Source organism: Ursus arctos, unplaced genomic scaffold, assembly GCF_023065955.2.
Source record: "Ursus arctos isolate Adak ecotype North America unplaced genomic scaffold, UrsArc2.0 scaffold_15, whole genome shotgun sequence".
Taxonomy (NCBI): Eukaryota; Metazoa; Chordata; class Mammalia; order Carnivora; family Ursidae; genus Ursus; species Ursus arctos.
The window spans coordinates 22000950-22026277 of record NW_026622819.1 but is presented as its reverse complement, the minus strand read 5'-3'; the positions used below and the strand labels follow the sequence as shown (position 1 = coordinate 22026277).

Here is a 25328-nt window from a genome sequence, read left to right as displayed (position 1 = left end):
GCAATTCATTTGCTCTTCTAATTGCAGCTTAATTTATTGGGCCCTTCTGATTCGTAAGGTTTACCTGGAAATTTTCTCTGCTTCACCTAATATTATACGCCATTCAACTTCCTCTTCTCTCTCACAACTTCTCAAAAATTTTACAGTCCAACTTTTGTTCTTCCTCTCTCTCAAAATATCTCTTGGAAAAATCATCCATGACATTCATAAAGCAAAATGTAAAGTCCCAAGTTCTAACTCTACAACTTGCTTGACCTGTTGCCAGTACTTCACATAGTTGATCACTTCATCCTTCCTGAAAAACTGCCCTTCCCTTAATTTTCAGGACGCTATTTCCTTTTTCAATTTCTAACTTATTTCACTGGTTGATACTTCCCAGAATTCCTTGTGGATTCTGTTAATTTTCCCAACTTCTAAATTTTGTTGGTGTTCTGGGCATAGTCCCAGCTTTTATTTTCCACCGAAGTTCTCTCGCTAGCCTCTTTCATTAGCACATACATGCTGATAACTGATAAAGTTTGTAGCTTCAGCCAGAACCTCTGGTAGGAATTCCAGATACAATTACCACTTCTAAACTCAATTTTCATATAAATGTTTAATAGCATCAAATAGAGTATAAACATCAGTAATTGTTTTGATACTTCCAATTCCATACTACTCCATTGCCAAATCTGACCACTGTTCACCATATCTGCCACAACCACTCTGGTCAAAGCCATCACCATCTCTTTCCTAGAATACTGGAGTCTAGTTTTCACAGATTACTAGAGGGATCATTTTTATACATGCCAGATTTGGTCACCTCTCAGTTCAGAATCATCCAATGGCTTCTTTTACATTTAGAATAAAGTTCAAAATCATTATCATTCCTACAAAGTCATGTGCAACCTTAACCTTTCCCTCCCTGTCATCATCTTTCACAACTACCCCTATTTCTCAATTTGCATCATCTACACTGGCATTCCCCTGGTTTACAGCCTCAAACAACGTTTTCCTTAATATTTTTGCAGTGAGTACCAAGGGTCAATCTGCAAATGCACTATGTTGATGTGGGGAACTAGTTCAAATCCATACTAAGCTGTGTGACAGGGTAAGGATGACAAGGAAAGAGATGTCCTTACCCTTAGAATAGTTTCAATCTTTCAATTTATACAAAAAAATGAAAAGTGAAACAAACAGAAGTTAAATTTGCACAGAAAGACTTGTTGAGTATTAGCATCCTCTCATATACTCATAATCATATACACACGTATCAACACACACAGATACACCCACTCACACACACACACATGCACCATTAAGAAAGTGCTCATCAATTCCTATTTTTCCAAGTCTTTGTATTATACACATACATACATCTATGTATTTAATTTTACCAAATAAGGTTTTCCAGAAGTGGTAGATATCTTTTGTGATCCCTTCTAGGTCTTTCAACTGTGTTCTGTGCCCTATGACAAAAAACAATGTTGGTCACAGGGTGGCAATGAGATACAGATATAGTCCTCCGCCAGGGAAGAGATGATCCCTTCCTCACGGCTCTCTGTGTCTAGGTTGTTCTAGCGCAATTGTTCCAGACAATTGCTCCACCGTTTTTTACTCCTCAAGCTAAATATTAGATATGATTTACAGCTGTTAATATCTTCAAGTTATTATATAAGCTGCTGTATTCTCTTGTGGGATTTCTACTACCAGCTCATATCTTTGTAAATAACCCCTGTAAATTGTCCTCAATTTACCCCAAATTCGCAATTTGAGTGTTTCATTTGATTTCGCTCAGAACCTTGAATAAATGCAGCTGTTAAAATGGGTAAGTACAGCGAAGGGTAGTGGCCTAGGAGGGGCAAGAAGCAGCAAGAAGAATACCCACTCCCACCCCTAGCCATGGGGTCGGTGGGGTCTGCAAGGAAGAAGAGCCCTCACTTAGTGGCACTGCTAAGGAAGCAGCACCCTCAGGCGAGGACCAAGTGTCAGTGAAAATTCTGCCTGGACGGTGTCATCCAAATCACAGACTTAATGTTCGCCAAGACAATTTCACTGCTATAAAAACAGTGATTGTTATACTTCCACCTGTAGAGCTGGCTTTATTTAGCTACTTTGAAAGATAACATTATAAAATGTCAGTCTTTATTTACCTTCCTGTTGTAATTGAACCAAGAAAAGTACAAGGTATGTGTCTGATGTTAATTCTGGACCCATCAAGAGAGAATTCAAGTTGAACCACCGGAAAAAAATTGTAAATATTTAAGTTAATGTCCATTGTAAGTAATAAGGAAGTTCCAAATGTTAAGAATAAATATAACCCATCTTCACTTATTAAGACTATCTAAATACCAAAAACATTGTCAAACCAAGATTTTTAAAAAGTGATTAAATAATGTGACTTTTTAAGAACAAAAAATAAATAAATAAAATGGGTAAATACATGAATCCATTATGTATATTTACTCATATTTTACTTTTGAATTTTGCACATTTTCATAAAGAACATTATCAGCATCCACTTTAGAGCTGCAGAGCAGACACTCAATTTACTGCTTTCAAGAGCTTCTCATTTGGGCAACCCAGAAAGCTGGACCATTTATTAGACTTAGAGTCTATTTTTTTTTTTTTTAATGTGTGTTTGTGGATATGTAATTTTGACCAGACAGAGGATGGTTAAATGAGAGGTAGGGGGTCTTTGTATTTGTATTTTCCTCAGCTTATTATTGACATGAGTAAGAACCAGGCTACAGGTGACGTCAAAGCCACATGCCAACCGTTTAGCGTGGTAGTCAACAGCTGTTACGTGTACCTGCCGGAGCATCCCCTACTCATGCGTTCTCTTACTTTGGATTCAAAAGTAAAACACTAAGCATCTGTGCAGTTGATGCCACTTCATATTCTTAAACAATGATGCATCTCTAGTCACTCAAATTATGGAAGTTCTGGGCTGAGGCATGCGTATGATTAAATATAAAACTTGTGTTCCCTTACGTTTCTAAATATTAATTGCTGAATCACGTAGATACATTTTTGTTTAAATGACCATATGAGATTTCTCCTTCAATCAATAATGTGGTAAATTATACTAGTATATTTTCTAATAATGAACCAACCTATACCTACAATATACTCAACTTGATTGTTTTATTTTTTGAAAATTTTTCTTTAGATTGTATTTGATGATGTATTGTTTAGGATTTTTGCAAATATACGTAAGAATTGAGACTAGGTTATAATTTTGGCATTAATGTTATAAAAGCCTTGTAAATAAGTTTCAAAGCAAGACTGTCTTTTATATTCTTTGAGAAATTTTAACGAGATTTGAATTATCTTTTTCTCAAATATTTTACAGGACATACCCATAAAATCTTCAGGTTTGCTTTGTGTATGTATTTTGGGCAGGAGGAAGGTTTCAACTGATTCAATGTCAATAATTAAGTGTATAGAAATAGACTATTTCTTCCTGAGTCAGTTTTAATATTTTGTATTTTTAGGTATTTGTGCATTTCCAAATTCATTGATCGGTATACACATATTTATGTTTTCATTTTAGTATCTGTCACATTTATAATTATATACCCCTTTTTAGGGGCGCCTGGGTAGCTAGTCGTTAAGCATCTGCCTTCGGCTCAGGGCGTGATCCCGGCGTTCTGGGATCGAGTCCCACATCGGGCTCCTCTGCTGGGAGCCTGCTTCTCCTCTCCCACTCCCCTGCTGTGTTCCCTCTCTCGCTGGCTGTCTCTCTGTCACATAAATAAATAAAATCTTTAAAAAAAATTATATACCCCTTTTTATTTCTTAAAAAATGAGTGCATTTCCCTATTATGTAATCAATAACTAATGGCAAGTTCTGAAATATGAACATATGAGTATTTATCTGGAAAAGATGAAGTAAAATATCATAGGTTTCTGGGAGGTCAGATAATGGGATATTGGGACAATTAAACCAGGTGCAATAGTGAACCACAAGCTGCTAAATGTTTTGATGAGTGGGGGAGTTGTAAAAGTGAGTTCACATAAGAATGAAAGTAGGAAACATGGTAGGTAGTACAATTTGATTTCAGGCATTTCAAATAAAAGTGATATTGTTTCAAAATATCAGGAAAGAGTGATGTAGACATATTTCCTACTTTCAAACTCTAAGGTCAAAATGTCTGACACTAACATTTACACATAAATAAATAAACATAAATTGATATATTAATAAAAGTTTTATGTATTTTTCACACACACACATACGTATATATAATATCTTTAACCACTAGAAAGCATCAAGATGTCAGGAAATTGATTATACAGTATTATCTTTTGAAAACTTAAGTGCTAAGTATATTTTTGCAGGGGTCATTACTTAGCCTGCTACTATTAAACATTTTTTAAATTAATGATTGGGGTGATGAACCAGAGTGTCTTTATTAAATTTGCTGATGACACCAATTTGGTAGGACAATTAGCACATTTAAAAACTGGATTAAAATTCAAAATGACCTTGATGAGTTGGAGAGGAGCCTGGATATAAACAAGATGAAGTTGATTAAGTTCATGTGCAGTAATTCATTTAGCCTTTTTCACATTTACAGTGGCCAAACCATTATGCAACTCTGATCGGAACTTTTAATAAAAATAGTTTGAACCATCTATCTTCATTGCAGTACAGTCACTGAAAATGTGAAGTCAAGATTTGGTGCATCCAACTGGCATAAAATGAACTGCCTAGTCTAATGGGAGTGATGTTGCTTCCAGGATTCTTCAAGGCACAGATACCTAGGTTGAGATGGAAATTTATCTATCAGAAATCGCTTAGAACAGGTCAATGTTTCTAAGCTGAGAAAAAATAAAGCACAACAGAGATTCTTGCAGAAGTAAAAAATGTCTTGTAAGCTGACAGTGGTGTTAAAAAAAGAAAACAGTAGTAAATACATGACTATGTGAAATTTGGATGAGGTTTTCACTTTTTTTTCTGTATTAGTTACTTAATGTTTTGGAGGGAGTTTCTATAATTGAATTATGGTACCAACACTGTGAAAAAGGAATTATCTGTGAATAAAGTATTTTACATATGAGTAAACTAGCTAAAGAAATATATAGATTTGAGAAAATAATTATAGGCTTCAGAATTAACATTAATATTCACATTTTTGTCTTTAATGTGAGTTTTAAAATTAGGGGGTCAATGTCTATAATGAGAATCTCATACGAATTTTAAATTATAAGGACATGAAATTTTCACACAGATCCAGAAATGCTGTCAATATTCTAAAATTCATTCATGATACACATTTGCTAGTCAGAAGATCTAAGGTTAGGAAACTTAAGAAATGTCATCTCAATATATATGGTTTCAGGACATTTACATTTTTTCCTTCTAATCAACCGACTCAATTACTTGGAGCAGTTATAGACTTACAGAACTATTGAAAACAAATACAGAGAATTCCTATATACTCCTCCTATCCACAGTTTCCCCTACAATTAAGATTTTGTATTAGTGTAGTGCATTTGTTATAGTTAATGAGCCAGTATTGATATGCTATTATTAACTAAAGTTTCTATAGTTTACATTAAGGTTTACTCTGTCTTGGACAGTTTTATGGGTTTCTCCAAATGTGTAATGTCATGTATCCGCTATTACGGTATGAAGAGAAGAATTTTACTGCCCTTAAATTCTTCTGTACTTGAGTTACTCATTGTTTTCTTACCCACAGTCCCTGGCGTTAACTAATCCTCTTGCTGTCTTTACAGTTTTGTCTTTTCCAGAATGTCATGTCATTGGAATCATGCAGTATATTTTCTTCTCAGACTGCCTTCTTTCACTCAGCAACATGCATTTAAGTTTCCTCTATGTCTTTTCACGTCTTGAGAGCTCACGTCTCTGTATTAATATACAGTATTCCACTGTGTGAATGATCCACAATTTATTTATCCATTCACCCAATATCTTAGCTGCCTCTAGCTTTCAGCAATTATGAATAAAGTTACTCTAAAATCTGTGTGCCCGTTTTTGTTTGGACAAAGCGTTCAACTCTTTTTTTTCTAAATACTGCAGCAGTAGTAATGGGAAAGCTCACTACGACGGAGTTGGGAGGTTTTGGCTGGGGGAGCTCTCACACGCTACCTCCTCAGTCAGTTGCAGAGCTGGACTTCATCTTGCATGCAGAGGATACTCTACTACTTCAGCCAGAAGAGACATTCTCTTCATCCCCACCGGCAACAGCTCTGCCAATAAAAAGCCACCACACTTTGAACTCCCAGTTTACTCCAATGGGTTTTTAGTTCATAACAACCTTTTCCAGGTTACCCCTTTTCTCCTTAAAAAAGTGTGCCTCCCCTTAGGTCCCCTCACTTGCATATGGTTTTGCCATAGCTTGTTTGTCCCAGATTGTAATTCTCCTTTATTCTTGAATAAATCCATAGTTGCTGGTAAAATAACTAGCAGTTTTACTTTTAAGGTTAACAATACCAAGAAGTGCAATTGAAGGGACATATGGATAAGACTATGTTCAGCTTTGTAAGAAACTTCCACACTGTCTTTCAAAGTGGCTGTACCATTTTTCATTTCTATTAGCAATGAATGAGAGTTCTTTTTGCTCCACGTCTTCTCCAGCATTTGGTGTTGTCATGTTTTTGGAATTTAGCCATACTAACAGGTGTCTAGAAGTATCTTGTTTTAACCTACAATTCCCTAACAACATGTGATGTTGAGCATATTTTCATATACTTATTTGCCATCTGCATATCTTTATCAATGAGGTTTCTTTTCAGATCTTCTGTCCACTTTCTACTTGGGTTGTTTACTTACTGTGGAATTTTAAGAGGTATTTGCATTTTTCAGACACAAATCCTTTATCAGTTGTATCTTTTGCAAATATTTGCTCCAAGTCAGTAGCTTGTGTTTTCATTCTCTTAATGGTGTCTTTAACAGAACAGTATTTTTTTTTTATTTTAATGCAGTCTAATATCAGTTCTTTTTTTTTCTTTCATGCATTATGCTTTTGAGGTTGTATCTAAAAACTCATTGCCAATCCCAAGGTCACCTAAGTTTCTCCTGTGCCATCATCCGTATGTTCTATAATTTTGTGTTTTACATTTGTTTCTAGTTTCTGGTCTGACTGTAAAGAGCTTGGAGATTTTCATTCCTGGGCTCAAAATAAGACCAAAACTGCAGAAACTGAAAATCAAATGTATTTCCTAGATTCATCAGAGAATTGAGGTAACAGAACAAACTGCTCTCCTAAGAAACGGACAGACAGGCAGATACAGAGAATGACAGCTTGTGGGGAACAGAGCCCAGGACAGAAGCCCACAGGTGGGGCTACCACCTGTAGAGATTTTAAATCGTAATTGATGGATTGCTGGAGGCTAAGTGTAGACTAGCTTGAGATTTAAAACCACAAGCGGGTCAAAGGAGAAGGAAAAAAACCACAAACACAAAACACAAAACAAAACCCTAACTTACAAAGGTACGAGGATAAGAATTCTATTCCACTGATCTTTAGAAACCAAGCAATCAAGAGAGTAAAATGAAATATTTAAAGTGCTAAAAGAAACATTATCCCCAAATTAGAATTTTGTAGCCAGGGAAATTATCCTTCAAATGTGAAGCAGCAATAAAGAATCTCTAAGACAAATAAAAATTGAAGGACTTTCTTACCAGTAGGACTGCCTTGCAGGAAATGTCAAAATAAGTTCTTCAGAGAGAAGGAAAATGATAGAAGTCAGAAACTCTGCTCTACATACTGAAAGAAAGGTTAGAGAAAGAATAAATAGAAGTAAAATATTTTATTTTCCTTATTTGTGCACTGGGGTTTACAAAATGGAGATATTTTAAACATTTATATTTATTTATCAATTGGAGTTATTTTTATAAAAAGATACTTTTGCTAATATACTATTTGATTATCCAGTGCTATAGTCCATACAGTGGTAAAGGATAAATGCTGAATCCCTTTCCAGTAACCTGCTTTTAGTATCATTGAAATCTCATGAATTTTTTTAAAAGATTTTATTTATTTACTTGTCAGAGAGAGGGTGCACAAGCAGGGGGAGTGGCAGGCAGAGGGAGATGTGGGGCTTAATTCCAGGACCCTGGATCATGACCTGTGCCGAAGGCAGACGCTGAGCCACTCACACATCTCAAAATCTCACGAATTTGGTAAACTTCTATAGTAATTAATGGTATAAATCTCTACAAACTAGGAAGAGAAAGAAACTTTCTCATCCTGATAAAGGCATACTGTAAAATACTACAGCTAACGTTATACCTAATGGTGAAAGACTGGAACGAACTATCTGAACAACATGTATTTGATAAAGTGTTTGTACCCAGAATATACAAAAACCTCTAGGAGATTTTAATAAAGAGAAAAATGTTTCAGTAAAACTTGCTAAAATATTTGAAGTTACACTTCACCAAACAAGGTATTTGAATGATAATTAAGCACATAACAAGGTACTCAGTGTTATTAGTCATTTAGAAAATGCATATTAATAGTAAGATATCTCTACATCCCTACTAGAATAATTACATTTTAAAAGACTATTATCAAATATCGGTGAAGAACTCTTGTGTATTGCAACGCAAAATGGGCTAGCCACTTTCAAAAATAATTTGACAATTTCCTATAAAGTTAAATTAATGATTATCATACACTCAGCAATTTCACTCATAGATAATTACCAAAGTAAATTAAAGCATGTGTACTCTAAAGACAAGAATTCATTTATAGTAGCTTTTTTCATAGTATCTGAAAATTTGATAAATAGTGTGTTTATATCCATACAATGGAATCCAAATCAATACCAAATATGAATTGACTTCTGATATACACAATAGCACAGTGTTATATTATGCTTTATACTAGAAAATATATATCTGGTTTTTGTCCCCATTTATGGCATAGATCTCCTAAAAGCCTTGGAATTTCCTAAATAAGGAAACCACCAAGGTTTTTACATATCTTTTGTTATATTAATAAGGAGAGTTTTGGACACCACCTAAGGATGGGGGCCCAGTTGCTAGGAGAACAATCTTGTGACCAATGATTTAATCGGTCCTGCTTATGTAAGAAGCCTCCATAAAAACCCAAAAGGACAGGGTTCAGATAGGCTTCCAGATTGGTGAGCATGTGGAGGTTTGGGGTGAGTGGCTCACCTGGACAGGGCAAGGAATCTCTGCAACCTTTCTCCATACCCTGCCCTACGCATCACTTCATCTGGTGGTTTCTGAATTATATCTTTTTGTAATAAACCAGTGATCTAGTAAGTAAAATCTTTCTCTGAGCTCTGTAAGCCACTCTTGCCATTAACCAAACTCTAGGAGGCTGTCGTGGGAAACTTATTTATAGCTAGTTGGTTGGAAATAGAGGTAACTACCTGGACTTGTGACTGGCATTGTAATTGGGCAGGCAGGCAGGCAGTCTTGCAGAACTGAGCGGTCAGCTTCTGGAATCTGACCCGATCTCTGTGTAGTTGGTCTGAATTGAGTTAAATTGTAGGACACCCAGCTGGTGTCTGAGAATTTCTTGTTTGTGTGGGGAAGTCCACCCATGCCCCCCCCCAAACATACACATTGGAATTGGGTCCAGGAATCCAAAAAGACATGGATAATTCTCAAAAAAAGAAGCTAGCCCCCAAAGACTACATATTATATGACTTTGTTTAATATAGTGATAGGAAGCAGCTTTATGATTGCTGATAGCTAGAGGACAGCAGGAGGAGATTGACTGCACAGGGATATGAGGGAATATTTCAGGTGACAGAAATGGTCTCTATCACGATGTCATAGTAATGATCGCATACATTTAAGAAAATTATCAAATTGTATATTGAAAACTAATTAATATGAGTATTTTAAAATCATATTTCAATAAATTCCAGCTAAAAATAAATACATAAAAGGGCAAATTATCCAAGGTCACTTAATTCTAAGGGTAAAATTTTTCTTTTAAAGATTTTATTTATTTATTCGACAGAGATAGAGACAGCCAGCGAGAGAGGGAACACAAGCAGGGGGCGTGGGAGAGGAAGAAGCAGGCTCCCAACAGAGGAGTCTGATTTGGGGCTTGATCCCATAACGCCCGGGATCACGCCCTGAGCTGAAGGTAGACGCTTAACCGCTGTGCCACCCAGGCGCCCCAAAAGGTAAAATGTTTTGCATCATTCTACATTTCCTTCCTTGGCAAACACTACATTGTATAATCATAATCATCATCATGTGTCTAAGAAGGGTCTAATTCTTTAATGTGCTTATTGGAAATGCAATCTCTATCATAAACAGGACTCCATTCTTTCAGGCGACAGTCTCTTCAAGAGTTTCTAGTTCAGTGTCACACATACGTTGTTTTATTTCAGTGTGTTCTATGTGTGACTCCAGACTCCAATTTTAATTTTATTTTGAGCCATATTTTACAGTCATGTTTTGTCACATCTATAGGCTCCATATAATTTTTCCATCCTGTTCTAGAGCCCTCTGACGCATTGCCTACAACATAGGCATACATATATATATAGGCATATATCTTCCACAGGATGTCCACCTTCAAAATCTTATCCTACTCGCTAGTGTGTTGAATGCAGGAAAATGGGAATTTATAATACAATCCAAAGGTAATCAGCATTTAATAAATTGTGTGTGTGTGTGTGTGTGTATGTGTGTGTGAAGGTTAGAAATTCTGCATTCTGAAAATGGCAAATTATATCTATTTAAAACTGAACAGAAGATAAGCATTATTTCATTTATAAATTCTACAACAAGAAATTGAAGTATACAAAATGTTAATTTTTAATATAGAGAAAGTGTATTTAAAATAAGTCTTTTGCCATTATTTTAAGTAACAGTGAATGACTTCTGTCTCCCTGTCTCTATCTTTTCTTTCTCTCATTCCTGGAAAAGACCCACATAAAAATAACTAAGTGGCATTAACTAAAAAAAAAAAAAAAAAAAAAAAAAAAAGACTATTCAATATGGAACAATATTGCCAAAAGGAATGTTTAAAGTTCTAGAGAGAAAGAAACATTGTACTGAGTATCATGGAAAAAAATGATGTTTTCTTATCTTCTAATAATCAGTTGTCTTGACTTCCTGAAAGTGGCAAAAATTCTTTCTGCTTTTGAGATGATAACTCAGAAGAACTGTCAAAAAGATCAAATCTCCTTCAAAGTATTAGATTTTGTCACAAAATTTGGAAGTACCAGTTCTCCTGGGGCAACTGTAAATACACTGTCAGTTTTGTGTGTTTGTTTGTTCCAACACAGTGGGATGTACTATCTCTTGGGAAATAGATTTGCTTCACTTACTTCTCAAAAGATTTACTTCAGACTAATAAATATTATTTAGAAAATTCAAAGTAAGATGATTCTTAATCAACAATTGATGATGAATTTTTTAGGCTTCAAAATTCTTAATGTTTCAGATATCAACTAAGATTATTTAACTAATTAACACGATAAGTGTGATATTATAAATCTTTGTCAATAAGGAAAATTTTACTCAGTTTAAAACACAGTAGTCATTACATAGTTAACCATTTAAAATACATAAAAACTATTTTATCCTCAACTAAATTATAATGGTAAAAATAAATAAACTCATAGTTATTTGATGACAATAAAATGGTGATAAATTCTCTAATATTTATACTTTGAATAAGCCAAAACATTACCTTAATTGTCAAAAGCAAGAATAACAAAACTCAGACAATAAGCTATGAAAATAGTCATTAGTATCTAAATTTGAAGAATTAAACTTCAGAATAATATCTAAATTTTCAATAAATTTTTAGGCAATTAGATATCTTAATTAAGAAATTTAAATTGAAAATATAAAACATATAAGTACTTTATATTGCATGTATGCACATTCCTACACAACCACACCCACATTTGCAAAGTTCAACCTTCATTAAATGCCAAAGATCTGTCATGGGGAGACTGTCTAAGTATTTGCCATTTACTTTCACCCTCACAATATTGCAGTGTATACACTCTTATTTTTCTTTTTTTCAAAAATTTTAATTGAGGCATAATTGACATTCAATATTCTATTAGTTTCAGGTGTACAACATAGAGATTCAATATTTGTGTACATAGTGAAGTAATCACCACAAGAAGTCTAGCTACCATCTGTCACCATACAAAGTCAATATTATGCTATTGATTGTATTTTCCATGCTGTACATTCCATTCCATGACTTATTTTATAACTGTAAGTTTGTACTTGATCCGCTTCACCCATTTTGTCCCCCAAACTCCCTTCCCTCTGGCAACCACCAATCTGCTCTCTGTATCTATGTGTCTGGTTTTGCCCTGTATGCACTCTTTTACCCATTTAACAAATGAGGACGCTGAGATTCACTGGTTAAACATCTTGCACAATCTTGTAAGTGGCAAAGGTTGTATTTCACTCCAGATCTGCCTTTCTCTAAAGCTCATGATATACTTACCCTGCTGCAGATGTTTGTGGTTTGCTGTATGACAACACAGATGCATAAATAAACTAACTGTGAAATGAAAATACACTACTAGGAACTAATGTGGTTAGCAAAGTCTTTCATTCACTTGTATCTCCCTGATAAAGGGAGACAAAAATATTTATCTCAAAAGAGAAATGTTTGCTGACTTTTCTTTCTCTGTAAATCGTCTTCGGTATGATTTATAATGATTTTTTGGAACAGCATACAATCGTACAATCTAAGCATAACTGCCATAACCACTGAGATTTCACAGTTTTCCAGTTGTCCTTTCTGGGACTCATCTAAGTATTTTCCAGTAAATTATTTCATGACTGATCTGATTTTAATAAACATGCAAATTAAACTGAGATTGGTATGTAAACAGGTAGAAAAATAATCAAAACTCAAATCTAACAGAAAGGATGAATACTCCATAGGGAAATTGATAAAATAATTTAATTTAAAAGATCAGTACAACAAATTCAATTGAATTATTTAACATATTTAGAGAGATATAATTTAAATGCCATGAAATATACCCATTTAAAATGTATAACTCAGTGCGTTTTTTTAAATATATACACAGAGCTGTGGAGCGATCAAGACAATTTAAATTTAAAACATTTTTATCATTCTAAGAAGAAACCCCATGTCCATCAGCAGTCACTGCTCTTTATCCCACATTCCTCCAGATCCAGGGGATCTTTCTGTCTCTACAGATTTGCTTATTCTGGACATTTCATATGAATGGAATCATACAATAGGTAGTCTTCAGTATGTATCAATATTTCATTCACATTATATGGATAAATATTCCATTGGATGTAAAAACCACATTATATTTATCTATTTATCAGTTGATATACATTCAAGATTCCCCCCCATATTTCAGCTAAAATGAATAATGCTGCTATGAACATTTGTGTGCAACTTTTTTCATGGATATATGTTTTTATTTCTCTTAGGTATATAACTAGAAGTGGAAAAACTTCATCGTATGTGAATACAATGCTTAAATTTTGAGGAAATATCAAGTAGTTTTCCAAAGTACACCATTTTACATACCCACAAGAAAAGTATGACCGTTCAAATTCTTTACAGCCTTATCAACTCTTGTTGTTGTGTCCTTGGAAATATAGCCATCCTATTGGATATGAAGTGGCATCCCATAGCTTTATTTGTATTTCTTTAATGACTTGATATTGAACGTCTTTGCATATGCTTATTGATCATTTGTATATCTTCAGTGAAGACATGTCTGTGTAATTCTTTGCCCATTTTTTCAATGAGGTGATTTTTTTTTAATTTTTGAGTTGAATAAATGTATATTCTGATAAATGTAAGTATAAAACTCCAGATTATAAATTTCAGAAGTCATTGCATATATTTTCTTCCCTTCTGGGGATGTCTTTTCCCTTCTGAGATGATATTGTGTGCAACACAAAAGTTTTGAATTTTCATGGAGGCCACTTTTTGTTAATTTTGTCACTTGTACTTTTTTGGGGTTATATATGAGTAAACCATATCTAACCAGATAAAGATTTATTTCTTTGTTTTTTTCTTATGAGTTTTATGATTTCAGTACTTATATTTACTTCTGTAATCCCTTTGAGATTTTTTGTGTATGAATTGTGGAAAGGGTCTGACTTCATTATTTTGCATCTGGATATCCTGTGTTTCCTGTAATATTTGGCAAAAAAGCTATTCTTTTCTCATTAAATGATCTTGTACCTTTGCTGGCAATCAATGACTATATATGTAAGGGTTTGTTTTTGGACTCTCAATTCTCTTTCATTGATCTGTGTGTCCACCATATGGCAATATCACACCAGCTTAATTACTGTAGCTTTGTAGTAAGTCTTGAAGTCAGGAGATGTGGGCCCTTGTTGTCTTCTATTTTAAGATTGTTTGGACGACTCTGGGTTCCTTGCATTTACATGTGAAATTGAAGGTCACTTTTAATAGTTTTTGCAAGAAATCCAGAAGGGATTTCTATAAGGATTAGTCTTAAATCTGTATGTACATCAGTTAGGAAAGTGGAGGCATCTAAATAATAAAGTCTTTTGACCCATGAACATATGATTTCCCATATATTTAAGTCTTCTTTAATTCCTTCACAATGTTTTACAGTTTTCACTATACAAGTCTTGCATTACTTTTGTTGAAAACATTCCTAAGTATTTTATTCTTTTTGATTCTACTTTTGGAATTTTTTTTTTACTTAATTTTATAGTTGAATTTTTTATTGGGAGTATATTAAAATGCAAATGATTATTTTATATGAATCTTCTTGAACTTCTTTGTTTTAATAGTTTTTGGAGGTTTTTTAATAAATGAATCCTTTAATAAATGAATCTGAACATGCCATTTGAAAATAAAGATCATTTTACTTCTTCCTTTCAATCTGGATGTCTTTATTTTTAATATCTAGTTTCCCTGTCTATAAAATACCAGTAAATTTTTGGGTTTAGTTGGCTCTAATGATCTTTTTAATTTCTTAAGTTTGGAAGATTAAGTTATTGATTTGAGAGATTATTTTTTTAAACAGCGTATTGCAGTTGTAAATTTTCCTCTGCGTACTGCTTTAGCTGCAACCTAGAAGATTTGATGTTTTATTTTCACTTTCAGTTATATTAAAGCTATCTATAATTTGTCCTGTGGTTTCTTCTTTTATCTATAAGTTACTTAGCAATGTAATCTAAATTTCACATATTTATGAATTTTTAAATTTTTCTTCTGTTTCTGTTTCTAATTTCGACCCATTATACTGAGATAATATTTGTATGACTCAATTTTTTATTTATAGTGTGGTGTATAAGATAGACATTATCATTTCAAGAGGGAGAAATTAGAATCTTAAAAGAAGTCTTGGCAGATACTATATAATTTCATTTATAGGTGGAATCTAAAAAACGAATAAGCAAATGAACAAAAAGCAGAACCAGAGTTATAAATATAGAGAACAAATTGATATTGCCAGAGAGGAGGGGCGTGGGAGGACAGGAAAAATCAGTGAAGTGGAGTTAAAAATACAGGTTTCCAGTTATGGAATCAATAAGCTATGGGAATAAAAGGTAGAGCATAGGGAATATGGTCAATGATATTGTAATAGTGTTGAATGGTGACAGACGGTAGATACACTTGTGGGGAGCAGAGCATCACATATAGAGAATTTGAATCATCATATTATATACTGGAAACTAATGTAATATTGTGTGTCAACTATACTCAAATAAAAAAAAAATTAAATAGGCCTTGGGTCCCAACAAATCTGAAACTCAGTAAGACAAATTTCATGGATTCTAAAACCTGAGAATAATTCACTATGGCCCTCTACTCTACCTTCTGGATCCACCAGACTGGTTGCCCAGTTCTCTTGGCTTGGGGAGGCTCCATTGGACACCCCAGACACTGGACCAATAATATTGCCTTCTCTGGCCTCTGTCATTTTCTTTTATCTCATTTTTGTCCTTGTAAGTCCTGGCTGACAGTGTTTCTGCTGGTGTAAAATTTTCATTACTCTTGTTGTTCTTAATTACAATTTATGGGGATACATGCCACTAGACATAGAGTTCCCTACAGATACTTTCTGCATAACCCAGTCTCTGTTTCTGGCTTCTGCTGAGATACTGATTGGATCTATAAATCACATGCCTAATCTCTTTTGTAAACTTAGCAAATGGTTTTCCAATGACACATTTAATGTTCCCTCTACAAACCATGCCTTCTCATCTTTTGCGACTTTGTAGATAGGCTGAGAATTTTCCAGATCATCGAGTGCTGGTTCCATTTTGTTTACCAATTCCTTCCTCATTGGGTCTCATTCCTCTCACATTTACTATAAGCATCAAGGGAAAACTAGGATACACCTCTATACCCTCTTTGGAAACCTTCTCAACTCAATACACAAATCCATTGCTTACAAGTTTTACTTTCCACCCAACAGTGGAACTTAATTCAGTCAAGTTCTCTGCTATTTAAAAACAAAACAAAGATCACCTTTCCGGGGGTTACTCTTCCCATAACATGCTCCTCATTTCCGTCTTAGGCTACACCAGAGGCACCTTTAACATATTTTACCAACATTTTGTTCATGATTACATACGTAAAAAACAGAAGCTTTCACTACCATATTACTCACTTCCCTCTGCACACTCACCATAATTGCCTTGAAAATTCATATATTTTTTTAAGATTTTATTTATTTATTTGACAGAGAGAGACAGCAAGAACACAAGCAGGGGGAGTGGGAGAGGAAGAAGCAGGCTCCCAGCAGAGGAGCCCGATATGGGGCTCTATCCCAGGACTCCGGGATTACACCCTGAAGGCAGACGCTTAATGACTGAGCCACCCAGGTGCCCCAAAAATTCACATTTCTAACGAACTTTCTCTTTGTGGATTTCTAGGGTTTTTTTCTATCAAGTGCTTCAAAATTCTCTGGTCTCTACCCATTACCCAATTCCAAAACCACTTTGATAAGTTAAGTATTTGTGATAGCAGCACCCCACTTCCTGGTACCAAAAATCTGTATTGGTTTCCAAGGACTGTCATAACAGAACCACAAACTGGGCAACCAACACAGCTGGAATTCATTCTTTCACAGTTCTGGAGGCTGGAAGTCTGAAATCATGGTATCAGTAGGTTCCTACTTGAAGATCTGAGGGAGAATCTCTTCTGTGTTTCTCTCATAGTTTCTGATGGTTGCCAGTATTCCTTGACATTATTTGGCTTGTAGAAATATTTCTACAATATTTCTCCAACTTCTACCTCTGTTCTAATCACATTCTCCTCTGCAACTGTTTCTTCACATTGCTTTCTTCCCTCTCTATTCCTGTGTGCCCAAATTGCCTCACCTTATAAGGACACCAGGCATTGGATCAGGGGCCACTCTACTAGTGTGACTTCATCATATTTCCTTCATAACCAATTTCCAAATAAGGTCACAGTTACAAATACTGGGAGTTAGGACCTGGACATATTTTTGGGGGCACAAAATTGAACCTACGACAATGCCCTTAATATGCTCCCATAAATGCATAGTGTTCAAATTTTTTGTAAGCACTTTTTTACCTTTTGTCAATACATATTATTCCGGGTTTGTCCTGTATCTTTATTGCTCAAGTCCTAGAATCAGTTATGTCTCCACAAAGATCTAATTCCTTTTATTTCATATGGTATTGGAAACCAAGACCTGGATACTAAATATGCTCTTTGCCATTAGAATGTCATTTCTTTTAAGTCCCTTCAGTTGGCAGAATAAAGAAATATATGTGTGTATACACACAACACACACACACAATTATAAATATTTCTATATGTAAACATGTGTATTTATTTTACACTAATCTTTCATTCTTCCTGATGTCTCCATCTTTAACCATGACCATGGGAATCATTCTACCTTCCTCCATTGCTTATCTACAAATACTCACTCCAACAGTGAGAAACCTGGCTCCCACATTGTTACCCTTTTACTAAGCATTTGATTTCAGTATACATGTATAGCAAAGTGTCAATGGTTATCACATACTCTAGTGTGATATAATGTTATCTATGAAAGGACAGTTTTTTTATGCGGTTCTTTTTTGTTTTTACTCTTGTAGACTCCTATGGTATCTAAAGTTTAACAACTTTTCCCTACAACACTGTCAGTGTAATTGTTTCATGTATTTGTAATACATTTAGATTCTCATGTTACAAACTACAGTCCATCTTGGGATCCCCTGACATTGTGAACATATTTTTAAATTTGCATACATTAGGGCTGTATTTTGTAACTGTAAAGTTGTAATATTGCATTTGATAAATGTATAATAAATAATATCATCTATCCACCACTACAATATCATACAGAATAGTTTTGCCATCCAAAAATAAAAAAGGAACAAACAAAACAAAAAACACCTGTGCTTCACTTTTTAGGTCCTCCTACCATAATGCCAAATCCCTGGCAACCACTAATCCTTTTGCTATCTCTATTGTTTTGCTTTTCTAGAATAGCAAAAAACTGAAATTATTCAGTACAGTCCTTTCACTATGACTTTTTTCACTTTTCAATATGTGCTTAAGATTCCCAATGATTTTTCTTGGCTTAATGGATTATTTTTTTAAAATTAAATAATATACTGATATACATATCTACTGTAATTTGTTTATTCATATGCTTATCGAAAAATGTCTCAGTTGTTTCCAGTTTGGACAATTACGAATAAAGTGGCTATAAAAATTGGTGTGCAGGTTTTTATGTATACATATTTTTCAACTATGAGTTGAAAAGTTTTCAACATTGAGTAAATAACTAGTTTCGTAATTGCTGTATCTTATGATAACATTTTGTTAAGCTTTGTAAGAAACTGCCAAACTATCTTTCAAAAACAGTGTGCCATTTCTCATATCTACCGCCAATGAGTGAGAGTCTCTGTTTTTCTGCATTCTCATCAGCATTTGATATGGTTAACTTTTTTTTTACTTGTTATAATAGGTATTTGTTAATATATATATTATTTGTTATGTATTGATAGCTCATATTGTTTTGTTTTGATTTGTTTTGTCTTTAATTAATAGATGTTATTTTTGGAGAATTTTTAAGTTTACAGAAAAATTGAGGGACAAGTACAAAGAGGGGGTATCTGGATGGCTCAGTTGGTTAAGCATTAGGCTCTTGATTTTGGCTCAGGTCATGGTCTCCAGGTCATGAGATTCAGCCCCACATCCAGCTCCACGCTCAGCATTGAGTCTGCTTACCCTTCTCCCTCTGCTTCTCTCCCTGCTCACTCTTTCTCTCTTTTTCTCTCCTTCTCTCTCTCAAATAAACACATAAAATCTTTAAAAAAAAATAAGTACAGAGAATTCCCATGCACCCTCTCACCTATTTCCTCTACCTCAATTTCTCCAAAATTGCATTAGTGTGCTATCTTCATTACAATTGATGAGCCAATATTGGTAGATTATTGTTAACAAAAGTCCACACTTGGGTTCATTTCTTACAATGGTATTGATAGATGTATAATGACATAAGCCCACAATTACTGGATAATAAAAAAATAATTTCACTGATTTCAATTTTTTCCTTATTTTAATTCATATTTTTAGTGATGGTGTTTTATTTTCTAATAGTCCCCTTCTCCAGTTAGGGATCACGGAGTCTACATTTCATGAACTATTGAATGTTGAACATTTGTGTCTAAATAGACTTCATACTTAAAAGGAATCTGAGTAAGTATAACATCTTTTGCTCTGTTTCTATGACTCAGAATTTTGCAGATATTTTTCCTTTATGTATCTTTAAGACTTTCTCATTAATTATGACAAAACCTTTCTTGATCACTTTTTCTTTGTTTACTTAAAAAGTATTTAAATTCTATGAAAACTGTGTTTGGAATATTGTAACTTCCACTTATTTTCCTATCTTAAATTCTGCATCGTCTGAGACTTGCCTGACAGCTATACACACTGTAGCAGAATAAATTGTATTTGATCACACCACATTATGTATTCTGGTGTACATCAGAATTTGGCCCCATTCCTGTACGAGCACATGATCTCTCTTACATTGCCGTTCATCCTGCCACGGTAGCTCCTTTTTCTGCTCACTATCGGAAAGCAAGCATATTCTGGCAAAATAGCCCTTGCATTCATCTCTACCACTTCCAATGTGGTTAAATCAATTGGTTTTATGACTGCCTCGCTGCTTCCCAGAATACTTTAGGGGGAAAAAAGGATATTTATGTAATAGCAAAATACTTTGTGATGTGTAGTTTCTTGGTTTTGAACCTGGAGTTTCTGTCCATGTTCTCTTATGGAGTTACATTTTTCAGTCTTTAATTCATTTATTGTTCTCTCCATATATTTATTTATTTTGATATCGGGAATAGAGCAGGAGATTTGAAAAGACTGCCAAAACCTTTTTTCTTTTTATTTTTCTAAAGACTTTTTATTTATTTATTTGAGAGAAAGAGAGAGAGCAGAGTAAGTGAGAAGACAAGTAAGGAGGAGAAGCAGAGGGAGAGGGAGAAGCAGGCTCCCTGCTGAACAGGGAACCCAATGCAGGGTTCCGTCTTAGGACCCTAGGATCGCCCTGAGCTGAACACAGCCACTTAACTAAGCTACCCAGGCACCCCATCATTTTCAAGGTCTAGTTATATTTGCTTAATGTTGTGGAAACTTATATAAAACTTTAAAATATTAATTTACATTATTTTACATAGCTTGACGGATAAAAAATTGTGAATAAGCATTGCACGGCAAAAGTCATAAAATAAAGATGAAAGTAACATATTGTGACACTGAGAATGAATAGCATTGTGTTAGAGACTGCCATTTATCTGCCTGCTTATCTATTTATGCTAGGAACACAGCTAACCTTACACTTTGAAAAGTTAGTTTGGAATAATCTAAGTTTCCACTGTGGGAAACTAGAAAAAGAAGAGCAAATTAAATCCGAAGTAAGAAGAAAAGAAATAATAATTAAAGCAAAAAAATCAGTGACATCAAAAATAGGAAATCAAAAGAGAAAATCAATAAGATAAAAAAACTGATTCTTTCCTATATCAATAAAATTGGTAAGCTTCTGACCAAGAGGCTAAGTAAAAAAGGAAAGAGGAAGGACACAAACCAGTAATATTAGGAATGAAAGAGGGGAAATCACTATTGCACCCATAGACATTGAAAGGGTAATAAACAAACACAATAAATAAACACAATGAACAATTCTATGCCCATAAATTTGATAATCTAGATGAAATTGACCAATTCCTTGAAAGACACAATTTGTTGAAACTCACATAAGGGGAAATGTACAATCTGAAAAGCCTATATCTATTAAAGAAACTTAATCAATAATTAACAGCCTTCCAAAATAAAATATAGCAGACTCAGATGGGTTCACTGGTGAATTCTACCAAATATTAAAGGGAGAAATTATACCAATCCTCTACAATCTCTTTAAGAGTATAGAAGTACAGTAAACACTTTCTAATTCATTCTGTAAGGCCAGCATTATTCTAATACCAACATCAAACAAAGACATTACAAGAAAAAAAAAATGCAGACGAACATCCCTCACAAATAGGATGCAAAATTCTCAACAAATACTGGCAGATTGAGTACAGCAATGCGTAGAAAGAATTACACCACACCTAAGTGGGATTTAGTCCAGTTATGCCAGGCTGGTACGAGATTTGGAAATCAATTAATGTAATCCATCACAGCAACAGACGAAAAAAGAAAAATCACATGATTATCTCAATCGTTGCAGAAAAGACATTTGACAAAATCCAACACCCATTCATGATAAAAACAAACAAACAAACAAACAACAATAACAATAACAAAACATCTGGGGGGAACTCTCTTAACTGTGGTAAATGCTATCTGCAAAATTTCACAGCTAACATCATACTTAATGGTGAGAAACTCAAAGCTTTCTCAATAAAATCAGGTACAATAAAATCAGGATGTCTCCTCTCACTCCTTTTCAACATCACACTCAACTTCTAACTAGTGCAATTATAAGGAAAGGAAATAAAAGTTACACAGATTGGGAAGGAAGATATAAAACTGTCTGTTTGCAGATGTCATCTTTGTCTAAGTAGAAAATTTAAAAAACTAAAAAGACCAAAAAAAAAAAAAAAAAGTCCCAGAACTAATAAGCAATTATAGCAAGGTTTTTAGTACAAAAGTCAATCCCTTTCCTATATACTACCAACAAGCAAGTGGAATTTCAAATTAAAAACAGAATGCCACTTACATTAGCACCCCAAAATCAAACACTTAAGGATAAATTTAACAAAAGATGCACAAGATACTACATAACTCTGTGGAATGGAATCAAAGAACCAAATAAATGGAGAAAGATTCTATGTTCATGGATAGAAATACTCAAAATATTTCCAAGATGTCCCTTCTTTCCAACTTGGTCTATATATTCAATGCAATCCCAATGAAAATCCCTGCAAATTATTTTATGGATATTGACAAACTGATTCTAAAGTTTATATAAAGAGGCCAAAGACCCAGAATAGCCAACGTAATATTGAAGGACAACAAGTTGGAGGTCTGACACTATCTTACTTTAAGACTAGCTATAAAGCTGGGATGCCTGGGTGGCTCAGTCAGTTGAGGGTCTGCCTTTGCTCAGATCATGATCCCAGGGTCCTGGGATTGGGCTGCTTGATCGGCGGGGAGCCTGCTTCACCCTCTTCCTGCTTCTCCCCCTGCTTGTGCTCACTGTCTCTCTCTCTAACAAATAAATAAATAAAATTTTTATTAATAAAAAGATTTGCTAAAAAGCTCTGATAATCAAGATGGTGTGGCATTGATGAAAGATCAAAGGAATAGACACCTTAAGTATAGATCCCCATGAGAAGTGGAACTTCTTTTAACAGGATTCTAGAGACCATGACATGTTTTATAATATCTTTAGCTTGAATTTAAGAAGCATATAATAAACTATTAGGACGGCAACAACAACAACAAGAGGGGTTCCTCACTCAAGAGACTGATTCCTAAGCAGCTTATCTCCTCATTCTCAAAATGAGTCCCTGGAATGGTTTTAATTAGCCTATTTTAAGACAGTATATTATATCAGGATTATTGTACCCACTAAATTAATGTGATTGGCTTTGTGGAAGAGCCATGCCTAAAATACACAGTGTGGTACACAGAAAAAGGCAAGTATGATAGACAGAAAAAGCAATTATTTTCTGTAGTGATGAACTACTTCAATTTTTGGACATAGAATGTACTCTCTGGACCAGGTGTGCTCCGATCATCACCTACTATGCTTGCCAGCATCTCATTTTTGTTATTTTATTTAAAATAGACCAACTTCTCTGCAGTGAATTATTTCTGCCCACTTGAGCTAGTGGATATTTCAGATCAGACAGCCCTTAGCTCCGGACAGGGATAGTCCAAATTGCGCTACTCAGAGCATGTCCTCCTTCTTCCAAAAACGACTGATTAAAAATGGGTCCATGTCCCAGGCTGGTCTATTAGACAGTCTTGAAATTTTATTTTATTTTTTTTAAGATTTATTTATTCATTTGAGAGAGAGAGAGAGCACAAACAAGGGCAGAGGCAGAGGGAGAGGGAGAAGCAGACTCTCCACTCAGATGGGAGCCTGACATGGGGCTCAACCTCAAGACGTGGAGATCATGACCTGAGCCGAAGGCAGATGCTAAACCATCTGAGCCACCCATGTGCCCCTCATTTATTTATTTTTAAATATTTTATTTATTTATTTGAGAGAGAGTATGCAGGGGGAGGAACAGAAGGAGAGGGAGAAGCAGACTTCCCACCAAGCAGGGAGCCTAATACAGGGCTTGATCCCAGGACTCTGGGATCATGGCCTGAACCAAAGGCAGATGCTTAACAGACTGAACCACCCAGGTCCCCCTAGTTCTGAAATTTTAAATAAATGTATTAAGAAAGAGGAATATTCATTTTACTAGCAAATAGAATAAAAATCTGAACCTGCTGGTGGTCAGCTATGCTTCCACTTAGAAAGCAACTGACTGAAAATTAAGCAAACCAAAGCACAGTATGACACTGAGAGTTGCAAAAAGAGATTCCTGATAATCATTTTCAAGCATTTAAACCAGTCCTACTTAGGTCTGACTTTTCCTTGGATTCTTTTTTTTTTTCCCTTTTGAACCAATAATTTTATGTTTTCACCTAAGGTACTTTGAATTTAATGTTTTATCACTTGAAACTGAGTGTTGACGAACACGGGGGAAAGTGAGGGAGGTTGTGGTCAAATTTTCAAATCAATTTAGAAACTTTAATTCACTGCCTGATTTTCATTTCACTGAGCAAGTGAAGTAGGGAAACCCAGTGCAGTTAAGTCATAGTCCATAAAAACTCACAATAGAATGGTGAAATTGGATATGATAACAGAATTGTTTTAGGACCCAGACTCAGAAAGGCTCCTTGGGGTGGAGGAATGGAAGCAACCAGAGGTTGGTGCAAACCTCTTCTTTCTTTGGACATGACACTCCTATCATTAAACCAGTTTTTAAGAGCCTAGAAGGACCTCCACTTGGTATACATTTGTAGCTATTCCTTCCTTATTTTAAGTCCTCTGGCTTAAATTTCCCTCCAGTGCTATCCAAACTAACACTATCTGTGACACTAGATTTCTGTGACAAATTGTTAAGCGTAGATTTTATCATACCTCTTACACACTTTTTCTAAAGATTCAAAGTGATTATACTGATTAACACACGCCATGTCCCACTATGTAAAATGTTTGTTTACTATCATTTCTTATAGATCTGTTAACCTTTCAGGTAATTGATCTTTCTGTAATTTATATTTCACAAAGATACATGTGAAATATTGTCTAATTTTACTATTGAGTGTGGAGGACTTTACCAATCCCTGATATAGGCGTGATATAAAATTAGAACAAATGGCTTTGCACTTGCTTTCCTGTTCTATGAACTGCCTAAACCATTGCTCTCACTGTGTCTCGTATTGGAACATACTGGTCTCAAAAGAATCCCTAATTCAAAGGAAAAAATCAACTATGAGATGTCTGAAGAAAGTAGGAATATTGAAGTGCTCAGCGAGTTGCTAATGCAACGGAGATTAATACCGGCTCTAGAGATGCTCAGTCTAATCTAACGCTGCAGCCTTCTGCCCGAAGTGCGTCATTGCAGGAACTGCCCTGCCAAATATTTCCAGTTCTCACTCACACCGAGCAAGACTGATCAAAATGCCCCTTACAGTATTACCCAGAATGCACGTATGTGCATATTGGAAAGTTTGACTTTAAAGCAAATGGCATTTTCAACGGCAACTCACTTGGCAAACTGAGAATTCTGAAAAATATCAATAAATAGGTTGGTTAAAGTATGTATTTTAACTATACATTTGCTTAGTTTGATGCCAAATACT

The 25328-nt window shown here is 34.7% G+C and overlaps 1 pseudogene; it reads right to left on the bottom strand.

Annotated features, from left to right (window-relative positions):
• LOC113260721 (annexin A11-like) overlaps positions 1–24659 on the bottom strand; it is a 36358-nt pseudogene extending 11699 nt beyond the window's left edge.
• Positions 24660–25328: the final 669 nt, after the last annotated feature.